Raw genomic sequence first — 11960 nt, 5'->3', positions numbered from 1 at the left:
GACCTAATCTGGAATCATATCTGCAATTTTTTTGCCTGCAAAATCTTCATGGATCTTGGTTTGGTTCTGAAGGACTTAAGGAGGTGAAAAATGAGACCCAGAATATTTTGTAGGTACAAAGATGACTCTTGCGCTCTCTCAAAGAAAGCTAGCAATCACCATTCGGTAGTATCTGCCCCTATAAATGAAGTCAGAATTTAGGGCCTGCATGTGCTCATTGAAGACAATGATAGTTTCACCCTTGCCTTTTTAAGGGAGCAGGATCAAATGAGCAAGGCCCTGATTTAGCAAGATGTTTAAGAATATATGGAACTTTAAGCACATGAATTTAACCTCTGAAAATCATTGTGATACACACATGCTTAAATAGTAACAGAGAGGAAGCCGTGCTAGTCTATACACTATCAAAACCAAAAGCAGTCAAGTAGCACTTTAAAGATTAGCAAAATAGTTTATTAGGTGAGCTTTCGTGGGACAGACCCACTTCTTCAGACCATAGCCAGACCAGAACAGACTCGATATTTAAGACACAGAGAACCAAAAACAGTAAGCAAGGAAGACAAATCAGAAAAAGATAATCAAGGTGAGCAAATCAGAGAGTGGTTGACCTTCCCCCGCATCCCTCCACTCTCTGATTTGCTCACCTTGATTATCTTTTTCTGACTTATCCTCCTTGCTTACTGTTTTTGGTTCTCTGTGTCTTAAATATCGAGTCTGTTCTGGTCTGGCTATGGTCTGAAGAAGTGGGTCTGTCCCACGAAAGCTCACCTAATAAACTATTTTGCTAATCTTTAAAGTGCTACTTGACTGCTTTTTGTTTTGACACATGCTTAAAATTGTTCATATGCTTAAGTGTCTTGCTGAACAGGACTGAAGTTATGGTATTGCAGAAGCCACTTTTATTACAAATATTTTTGGTGAAAGTTGACTGTTTAGTGGAGACTACTGGGCTAAAACAGACAGGACTATAGAATAGCAGTGAATTATAAAAACTAATTTATTCTACAAATGGCATGTTTTTCATGACAATATTTTTTTCATAGTCTTGAATTTCTGGTACCATGACTTTACTCACTGGAATGGAGCACTGAGATGCAAAAACTCTCCACTCAGAAAGCTAGACGGTACTGAAGCACTGAGAAACCTTTGCTTTAAATTCCAGAACTGAATGGGACGGTGAAGATGCATCTTTTCAGGGTAGCCATTGTAATGTCAATCACACCTGCAACTATATAAAGGCTGCAATGATGTGTGAAAACAATTTAGAAAGCGGCACAAAACAGTGTTTAGACTGAGATTTTTCCAAAAGGGCCTAAAGGAATTTGAAGCCAATTCCAGCAGCAGTTAGGCACATTTGAAATCCCTAACTTTAGAGCCTAGAGAAGGTGACCAGTTAAGTTGCTTATTAACGTACTTAATCACAAATGGAAGCAATTGCTATAGTACAAGCTTTATTATCCAGCATCCCCAGGTGCCTGGAGATGCTTGATAATAAAACATGATGTTTATTAGAGCTGGACTCACCCTGCTTTTCCCCCGCTCCCCTAGCCCAGGCAACAGGCAGCTGGCCCTGCTCTACCCCACTACCCAACCCTGGGCCAGGCAGTGGGCAGTTGGCCCCATGGCAGCCAGCCTTGCAGCAGCTGGCCCTGGCCAGAACACTGGCCAATGGCCAGTGTCTCCAGAAGGGTATGCCAATTAACCAAAAGTGCTGGTTATCGAAATGCTGGATAACCAGGCTTTAACTATATTATGTTACTAGAACTTATACCACGTGCTCTGGTACAGTACAGCATTTATCGCAATCTGTAGGTCCAACACTGCAAAGCCTCGTGCGAGAATTCCCTCTGATTTCCATGCAGACAGGAGAAAGGATGATATCCTTTCTCTCAGAGTTAGGATAGCAGATATTTTCTACTGTATTCACTCTCTCAGGGGTTAAATAGATTCCACGTAACTACGCAATTAAAACTTGTGGGAAGGAGATTATCCTCACCTGTTCATAGATTTAAAAGAAAATGAAAGCTACAACCCTGCTGAGAGCTCTGTAGATTGATCTCTGCGCAGAATTGGGCCCTAATGCCTCATAAGATAAAAATAAAAAGTAACACTGTCTCCTTCATTAGCCATCTGCTTTTTACTGGACTGAAGAGTTGGAGGAGATGGTGTATCTTGTTCCCCCACACACACAGCTTTGATGAATGTCGAAATGAAGTGGCATAGATCCAGAAATGGAACTTCAGGCTTAAAACAGTGTAAGGTTGAAGGTTTCTAAACCAGGTGGTTATCAGATTACTTGATTGCAACAAAGCATTAGGGAAAGCAATCTAACAAAAGAGAGAATTTTAGCTTGAGTGTGCTTCTGAATAAGGACTTGTGTTTTGATTCATTTTGCAGTTGATGAAGGATGGATCCTGTCTGTCAACTTCTGAAGAGTCCTCTTCAGGGTTCAAAATAGTAAGAAATTAAATTTTAAAAAACAAATCACAACAGAGTGCTGGGATGCATGGATGGAGGAGTTTTTCTCAACAGTTTGTTCCCTGTGGCTACAGTTACACTACAGCGCTCTGTCAACAGAAGTCTATTGGAAGAGATTTCCCGCCAAAACTTCTGCTGACAGAGTGCGGCCACACACAAAAGCCAAGAGGGAGAGCGCTCTGCTCTGTTCACAGAGCAGCTGGACTGCCTGGCTGCTCTTTCAACAAACCAGGCACCTGAAGCACAGCAGACAGGGCTGCCCATTGTTGTGGATGCCCTGTCTGTTGGGAGGGGCCCCCTGTGGGGATTTACACAGCTGTTTTGTCGACAGAAATCTGTCGATGAAGGCATTATGCTTTGTGGCACAGCGGCAGAACCCTGTCGGGGAAATTGCTGGGTTTTGTCAGTATGTTGTCACCAAAAGGCACTGTGTATAAGACGTGTTGTGATTTGTTGACAAAACCCGTTTTGTCGACAAAACTCTCTAGTGTAACCGTAGCTTTTGAGTTAAGGTTTCTAGACTATATAAGCTATTAATACAAAGAATAAAAGGCAAGGAAATAAAAGCAATTCAGTCATTCAAAATCTGATCTACATTCCACTCACCTATTGTCCTTCTCAGTCTCAACTACCTCCTTTTCTATCACCATATCCCCACTCCCCCATTAACCAAACCTTTATCCCCAACCACATTGAAAGGTTATAGTAGCTGGTTTGAGGAGTGTTCTCCCAATAGTCATATGACTGCCTTCAGTGGATTTCCGAAGAAGCCCAAGCAGATGGGGTGGTGTCCAGGGTGGGTCTGGAGAAGGGAAGTGTGTCAGGAGCAGGTCTATCAATTTGAGTGGAAACATTTGGCTCCCTGATGCTACTAATGCACCAAAAGAGCCTAATAACAGTGCCACTGGAGCTCAGTGTGCACATCACTGAGATACTAGACTTTCCTCACCTTGACCAAACCTTCTCTCATTTCATTAAATCAAAGAGTAATAACCCCCAATCCTGAAAGATATTTAGCCACCTAACTCCCTTCCATGCGGGTCTACTTTCTAGAGAATGTTATAAATGTTTAGCTACACCTCTGGACTTTCATATACATTGTGTAGCACCTCACCAACAATGGCAGAAAAATAGCAAACCATATAGGAAAGGTTACAGTAATATATTTTTGCTTTTGTCTAATAATATAATAAACTTTAGCCCAGATTTTGAATATAGAAATGTATTTGCTATCTTTTATTATCCATTGGCATTAGACATGAATGAAGTCAGAGCTTTATTTTTGGTAGATAGTGTAGTTTAAAGTTCCAGGCATCTGGAGACAATGCTGTCTAGTGACTAGTGCTCAGGATTCATGAGATCTGCTAGTACTATACCACTTACTCACTGTGTACTGTGCAGTCATCTCTTACTCACTGTGAGTAGTGCCTTACAGCCCAAGTGGTCCCATTGACTTTAACCCTACTTATGATGTAAGGGGCTGCTCAGAATAAGGGTATCACAGTTTGGCCTTGAGTACCTTGTCAGGTCACTTAGTGAGAGATTTTCAGTACACGAATGACTTTCAGTGAGAGCTGGGCACCTATCTTATAGAATCACAGAATCATAGAATCCTGGGGCTGGAAGGAACCTTAGGAGGTCATTGATTCCAGCCCCCTGCCCAAAGCAGGATCAACCCTAACTAAATCACCCCAGCCAGGACTTTATCAAGATAGGACTTAAAAACCTCTAAGGACGGAGATTCCACCACCTCTCTCAATAACACATTCCACTGTCTCATGGGAAGACATTGACTTAAATGGCTTTAGTTATGGAAGTGTACTAAACACAGTCACTCCAATAAACCATTAGGTTCTTTTCATGCTGTTTTTTGTAAGTCTGATGTATTTCTGAAGAACACCTCCTGTATAATTAAATTATCTTCATTCAGACACAATCAACAATGTACGTGTGAATAAAATTTATATCTAAATCAAACCCACAGATCCACAGGCTGTTAGATAGCATTTAGTTCAGGGATACTGTGTACAGACTTCAGAATTTAGAACTACCTCCGTTTAACAGCTGGGTACAACTGGACAGCCATGTAGCACCATTTTCTTTTGACGTATTTAAAATGTTGGGTTTTGTTATCTTTTAATTTTCCTCCCTAGCTGATGCAGTGGAGACTCACAAAACCTTTCTTTTTGAAAAATATTAATTTTCAAACAGATATTTGAGTAAGATGTCATTTGAGGTTTAGCACAGGAATACAGGATCATTTAGCTACGTGCATTTTGCTAAGCATAGACAAGAAGGTCAGTTGTGATGTTATTTTATTTTATTTTTTTGGTACGGTACTGAGTAAATGCACACAAAACATTTTAAAGAAGGAAGATGACTATGCAGGTTGAAGAGTCAGTGTCTGTCTGGTTGCAGGACTGGGGACTTGGAGGGGAGGATATTGCACCCAATCATTACCACCAAACCTGATGAAGCACATATAGACACAGCCATTCTCATCAGATTGTAGAATATTTTGTCTGCACCTTTAAAGTTTGATTCTGCTCTGCAAAGCAGCTCCTTCTTACTCTATATATCTAGGATCAGGGCCCTCATCCAAAGAAACTACATGTATAAGTTTGTTTCCACTTTGAAAATCTTTCCAATCTATGAGGGTAAATAGGGAATGGAGAGTTCATTTGTAATATGAACACTTCACTCTTGTCAGTGCAAGTTTCACTGTAGATTTGTTCAAAAATCCTTTGCAATGAGAGAGGTCTGGTCCTCTCCTCTCTGGCTGTGTGAGGGTCTGAGCTAGTGGGACTTAATGGTTCTGCTGCATGAAAGGAGGCAAGGTTTGAGAATGGGCAACCTGATATTTTGCCTGCCACTGATGTGTGCTAATCTGCGAAATTTTTTGAATACCAGAATGTGTAGTTAACACTATGAAAGGCATTAATAGAGTATGAAGACTATTGAATTGGCTATTTGTGCAGTGACACACAAAATGAAATAACAGTCATTAGAATGGAGTATTTTATAGAGAATCATCATTAACCTACATCGCTTTATTACTTGAAAGTGTGCAGTAATACAAAAGGAAAATAAAGTGAAATTCGCATAGAATATTGTGGCTGTCTGCAGATTCACCTTGAGAACATAATCCTAGAGTTGAGTGAACAGAGATGGAAAGAGGGGTCGGGAGTGAAGAATGAAAGGAAATAAAATATAATTAATCTAGCGTACAATTGAATGTTACCAAACATTTTTGAAAGCCTTAAAATAATCAGCAGGTTGCTTGTAGAAATTCTGCACTGGCTAAAGTTATTTTTACCTTTTGAAATAATAAAGAAAGAAAAAGATCTTTTACCTCTTACATGACATAGAACAAGAATAAACTGATCTTCTATTTTCTGTAAAGGAGCTAATTTTTATATATTGCTTGACCAGGTGCCTCTGAAGCACAGGAACTTTTAAAATTTCCTTCCATTGGATGTTTCTCCTAGGCAGAGTTTGTTGATGCTATCAAGGTGGCTGGCTGGTTGCTGAGACAACTCTTTATAGAAATGTCTCTTGATTGATCTTTGGTCTAAGTGTAGTGGTGGATGTTTGTGTGAAAATAGAACTCAGTCTTCAGTAGCAGTCACAGTTAAAGCCAGGAGCCTCTCTTCTGACTGAGAGAACCTCTGAAAGTTGTTAATGCAGGCTTGTCTGCTGCTGGGCTACCTTGCTTCTCTTATTTTTCTTGCCTATATCACATGCATCTCAGTGTGACAGCAAATCTACACTGGATACGAGGAAGCAATAAAGTGAACAGCTCAAAGTAATGACCAAGCTGTGTTCGGAAAAATGTCTCTCCCTGCAAACCAAACATTTATCTGTGCAGCATCCCGCCCTCCCCTCGCCCCCATGTCTTATAGATCAGCCATCAGAAGAGCAGTAAGGGTGGGGTATCAACTGAGGCAGCTGACACTATAATAAAGCCTGTGGGGTGGGTGGGAGAAGGGGCAGGGGGAAGCACCCCTAGTGTAGAGTTCACTGTGGAGTCAGTTCAATAAAATTGTTTCTTAGTTCTGGCAAAGCTTTTGGACATTTCAAAGGGCTTGATAAACAGCAATAGCCTTGTCTCCCACACATTAAAGCTTCATCCACGACATTATGTGAAAAGAAGAAAAACCTGGCAGCACAGTAAAGCAAAGGGTAAGGTGTTCCTTGGATGGGTCAAGGTGCTCTAAGTTCCTCTTGCTGCACTGAAATAACAGCAGTTTTTTTCTGGCAGAAGGACATCTGTAGCCTCTGTCTGTACTGAAGAAGCACATCTGTTCACAGTTATGGGTCAGTGCATACAGGAAGCAAAGTTGTACTGCATAGAGAAAAGAAACTCTGGATTAGAGATAGATACAGAAAAGCTTAATGAAAAAAGAAACTTTCCTTAAAATGGACTGCAGAATAAAATGAATGCAAATCAGATCCATAAAAGAGTTAAAAATCAAACTAATGCTTCCAGTCTGATAAATATCTAGAAAAAGCTACGGGGAAGAGGAGCAGGATTTTCATCTTCTTTTCCCTTTTAAAATGATTTAGCTGGAACCCTGATTATAAAATATACTATTGAACAAAATTTATATCACAAACACAGCAAAGCCCACCATGAGTCCGTCATGCGGTCTGATCATGTGGATTACATCACACACTGAATTTTTTTAATATTGTTTTTGTTTTGCCAGCTCACAGCTGTTGTCAAGGTTTCCCCTTTCCTCTCAATTAGCTCCTGGGAAATAGGAGTACAGAGGAATACTGAAATATATTGAATTATAGCAGAACTTGCAATAGCAGCCTCTCAAATATATTGCATCTTATTGCAGGATTGGGCTTGGTTACACCCCATTTATTTCTTGTTCTCCTGTTAGTTAACTGTGTACAAACTTTGCCCTAAAATACCTTTAAAATCACTGTACAACTAAGGCTTTTGTCCTACAATGAGCTCCGTGTGGACTCAAGGTCATTTTTTCATTTAACTCACTAGGGCTACGTCTACACGTGCCCCGAACTTCGAAATGGCCACGCAAATGGCCATTTAGAAGTTTACTAATGAAGCGCTGAAATGCATATTCAGCGCTTCATTAGCATGCGGGCTGCTGTGGCGCTTCAAAATTGATGCTACTTGCCGCCGCGCGGCGCGTCCAGACGGGGCTCCTTTTCGAAAGGATGCCGCCTACTTCGAAGTCCCCTTATTCCCTATGAGCTCATGGGCCCGCATGCTAATGAAGCGCTGAATATGCATTTCAGCACTTCATTAGTAAACTTCGAAATGGCCATTTGCGTGGCCATTTCGAAGTTTGGGGCACATGTAGACACAGCCTAGGAGAACAGTAGAGCACAGACGATTTGTGCTCTGGTAAGTAGAACCTAGAGAGAGAAATAAAACAGCCTGAGACTTACCTTTGTACATCACAGCATCAGCTAGTAACTTCTTTCAAGTGAATTAATAACCTGAAACTAATTTCCACTTGACTTAAACCAAAGTAGGCTGTGTTAGCTAAAATGTTTCTCTTCTTTTGGTCAACACCCCTAATATGAAATTAATTGACTTGACTTAAGTGATATACTCTGAGTGGAGCATAGGTCATCTACACTTCTCCACTTCACTCTGTCTCAGGACAAAACTTCTAACTGACCCAGCACTAACCCCCTGCCTCCCAAGTTGTTGTCCTTCAGCCTCAGTAGACCTTCTCCACGTTGTCCGAGGTCTTGCTCTTTTGTGTTTTCCTTGCGGGTTCCATGTAAGAGCTTGACAGACTGGATAGTGGTTTTCTGAGAGTGTGGCCTAACCTTCCCTACTTTCTCCTCTTGATTTAAACATCAAGCGGTTCCCGTCCTGCTCTATTCTAAAGCTCCTCATTTGTGACCATACCTTGCCACTTGATGTGAAGGATGTACCTCAGACATCTATTTATGAATGTCTGTAGCTTGTGATTTGAAGACTTTTTAGGATGCCAGGTCTCTCACCCATACAAGACCACACTCTTCAAATTTGCGTTGAAGATCTGGCTACCTTATCAACTTCCAAAGAAAGGCAACCTGAAGGAATGCAAGAACTGGAGGGGCAACACATTACTGTCTATTCCAGGGGAAAAAATATGAAGCTAAAATTCACCTTATATCAGATAGCGTATTCTCAATTTACTGATGTAAATTACTGATGTCAGAAGCTAAATTAGGAGTATGAAGCACTAAAAATAGCCCATTGTATAATCGCTTGATGTGAACACTGGTGAGTATCTTTACCTTTCCCTGAAAAGGAAATTATGTTTTCACATGCCCTATTTTCTTAACAAAGCTGTTAGTAAGTGTAAGCACTTTAGCAACTGAAGGTGCTCTGGCAAGGACTTCAACAGCAAAACAAAAAATCTTTTCCTGAAGTTCCAATGTGGAACACTTACAAAGAGGCCATTGCTATTGAAAGACAATAATTTTATAATCCCAAGAACATGATTTGCAATCATGAATGCAAAATTAACACCTGGAACGTCTGGATCCATAGCCTGATCCCTAAGTATTTACTGACAAAGGTCAGCCTATTAATGAAAACATTTAGGCTGTGGCTGCACTTGCATTCTTCTTTCAAAAGAAGCATGTGAATGAGGGAAATTGAAAATGCAAATAAGGTGCAGGTTTACATATCTGGTGCCTTATTTGCATATTGAAAAAGCTTCTTTCAAAAGAAAGAAAAGCAGTGTAGATGCGACTCTTTCAAAAGTAAATCCCACCTTCGAAAGAACCCTTCTTCCCCCCCCCCAAAAAAAAAGAAAATGGGAAGAAAGATTCTTTCGAAGATGGGGTTTACTTTCAAAAGAGCTGTGTCTACACTGCTTTTATCCTTTTGAAAGAAACTCTTTAGAAAGAAGAATATGCAAATGAGGCACCAGACATGTAAATCTGCATCTCATTTGCATTTTCAATTTCCCTCATTTGTATGCCTATTTTGAAAGAGGAATGCAAGTGCAGACACAGCCTTAGTGTGATGAGTGCATGTGTTTTTGGTAGAAAAGTGAATACTGGAAGCTGGTTAAATTTCTCCAATATTGATATATGAAATTAAGAAAAGATTTTTTTTCCATGACAAAGATGTGAGAACTAAAATACTGTAAGGTGTGATTTCTGAAAGTGCTCATCATTGGCTTAACTTAGTTCCCATTGAAGAAAATGACACCTCCCCCCACATACACATATGGAGTAGAAGGGTCATAAATCTTCACGTGTCCAGGCTTAAACTTTTAATTCCAGCCTTTAATTCTCTGGAGTTATGTAGTTATGTATGCTTTCCAATACAGAAACTTTGTTCCTAGATGCCTATCATGAGAATTCTTCTTCTGAAGCATCTAATACCGGCCGATGAGATACAAGATTACAGGAACCATTGGCCTAATCCGGGATAGAACTTTTTTTGCCCCAACCTGTTCCAGCCAATGTACAAAGGTGCGATGCAATGTCATCAGTCCTGAGAAAGAAATTGCTCCTCGTCTCGTGGCAACATGGAAACTGAAGTTTCTAGTTAGCACACATCAGCATAATAGACTACAAAATTGCATGATATAGTCTGACTTCTAAGAAGGGGGAAAGCAGAAATGGAACTCGGGGCAAGGGAGAGAAGGGAGTATAATCATTTCCTTTTTTAAAACTTTATTTTTATATTTTATTTTTATGTTTATATTCCACTGCCTGGAAACCAATACTTTTAAAGTTTCTGTAGCCTTAATTGTAATATGTTCATACTCTATAATACATTCACATATTATGTCCTTTAGAACACAGGACAATGGGATACCCTGCTTTTCATGTCATGTCAAAAGGCAGCAGCAGTCCACTTTAATCATTTTCCTGGGCTTGGATTTGTCACAGAAGCCATTTTCTTTTTCTGTACAGATTGCAGAATTGTCCCATATGCTAAGAAATAATCACATCCTTATGAAACAAGTTTATAAGGTCCTCAAACAATCTCCGACAGACTGGAATTTTTGTCAGTTTGAGTGACAGTATCTGAATCCCGATCAAGTTCTTCTGTAGTTGGAACGCCAGGTCAGGCTAGACCTGATAAACACATCACTGGCAGCTGTACTGTGTTGAAGCCTGGACTGTTTGACCATCAGGTTGACAGAGTCCTGACAAATATATCTCTGTTTTATTCTGGACAGAACATTCATATTTCTGCAACACTTGGGAAGGGCGGATTGGTAGAAATGTGAAACAACCAATTTTCTAGGTTTGCAGGTATTTCCTAAGGAGCTGATTCAGGCCCCCGGCGGGAAGGGTACTCCTGAATAATTAAGTGCTCTGCCTCTCCTCCGCCTTCTGCGACATTTTGGATACAACACTGCTTATAACTGTAGAATAAGTTAGGCCCTCCCTAATCTCTTTTCTCTCCGGAATTGCTCCAACTCTGATTTGTCATGAAGAAAATATAACTGTTCACTAACTGATCCTTGTTGTGCTGTTTTCTAAAACCTCCAGAAGATAGCTGGAAATACAGTAATACAGGCAACAAAATCCTCAAGGAAGATCCAACAAGAGTGAACTGTACTTGTATCTCAGAAGCTTTGTTCAAGCAAGATGGCAAAGTCAATGGAGCAAAACAATGGGTAGTAGTCACACCTCTGCATACCAACATGTATGTCCTCCTACTTTCCACTTGCACCATTTGATATTATGTAACCATTCATTTCTTCATCCTGTTGTGTGTGCCCTTCTGTTGGGAGCTCAGACCATATTAGGGGCAAGGTTCTATGGACCCCCAGAACATTTCCTTTTTTGGTCTCACTTTAGAGGTTGCAGAACTAAAAAAGTTTTTGCTTAAACTCTCACATAGGCCCTGGGCACAGAAAATGAAATATCCTGCCATATCTAGTGTTTCCAAAATCATCAGCTGACAAACATATTGAACTGTGGTTTTGTAAATTGAAAATCACAGAATTATACCTCTCTGAACACCTTCAAAGAAGAAAAATGAGGGTGGGCGCCAAAGACTGGGACAATAAACTGTAATCAATAGCACAAAAAATTAGGAACCCAATATAACATTGAATAGTGTCTCACCGCTGGAAATCACGAAATGGATGCTTCCTCAGAGAAAGTCATCTGGTACATGGTAGATAGGCTTTTTTTGACATAAATGACATACTCTTTTCCCTCCAGTCTACACGTCTTGACAAACTAATGAGAAAATCTGGCATTCAGCAGCCTAAGTTGGAGAGTTATGAAAAAAATAAAACTTGGATGGAGAGGAAAGTTCTCTCCTCAACAGGCTGTCTACCCTATCTCTCAATCAGTCTCTCTATTAGTATGGCAAGTGGCTGTGTCCCAACTACAATTCGTCCCTTCTCCTTCTCTACTTTGCTGCTCGAGTTTGGGAAGATTTTGGAATGAGGGCAGGGTAACAGTTCTTTGATAAGATGAGAAGCATGTCAATCAGCAGTGGGCTACCAATCAACAGCCAAACTCAG

Source organism: Carettochelys insculpta, chromosome 10, assembly GCF_033958435.1.
Source record: "Carettochelys insculpta isolate YL-2023 chromosome 10, ASM3395843v1, whole genome shotgun sequence".
NCBI classification, from domain to species: Eukaryota; Metazoa; Chordata; order Testudines; family Carettochelyidae; genus Carettochelys; species Carettochelys insculpta.
Note: the sequence above shows the minus strand (reverse complement) of the source record.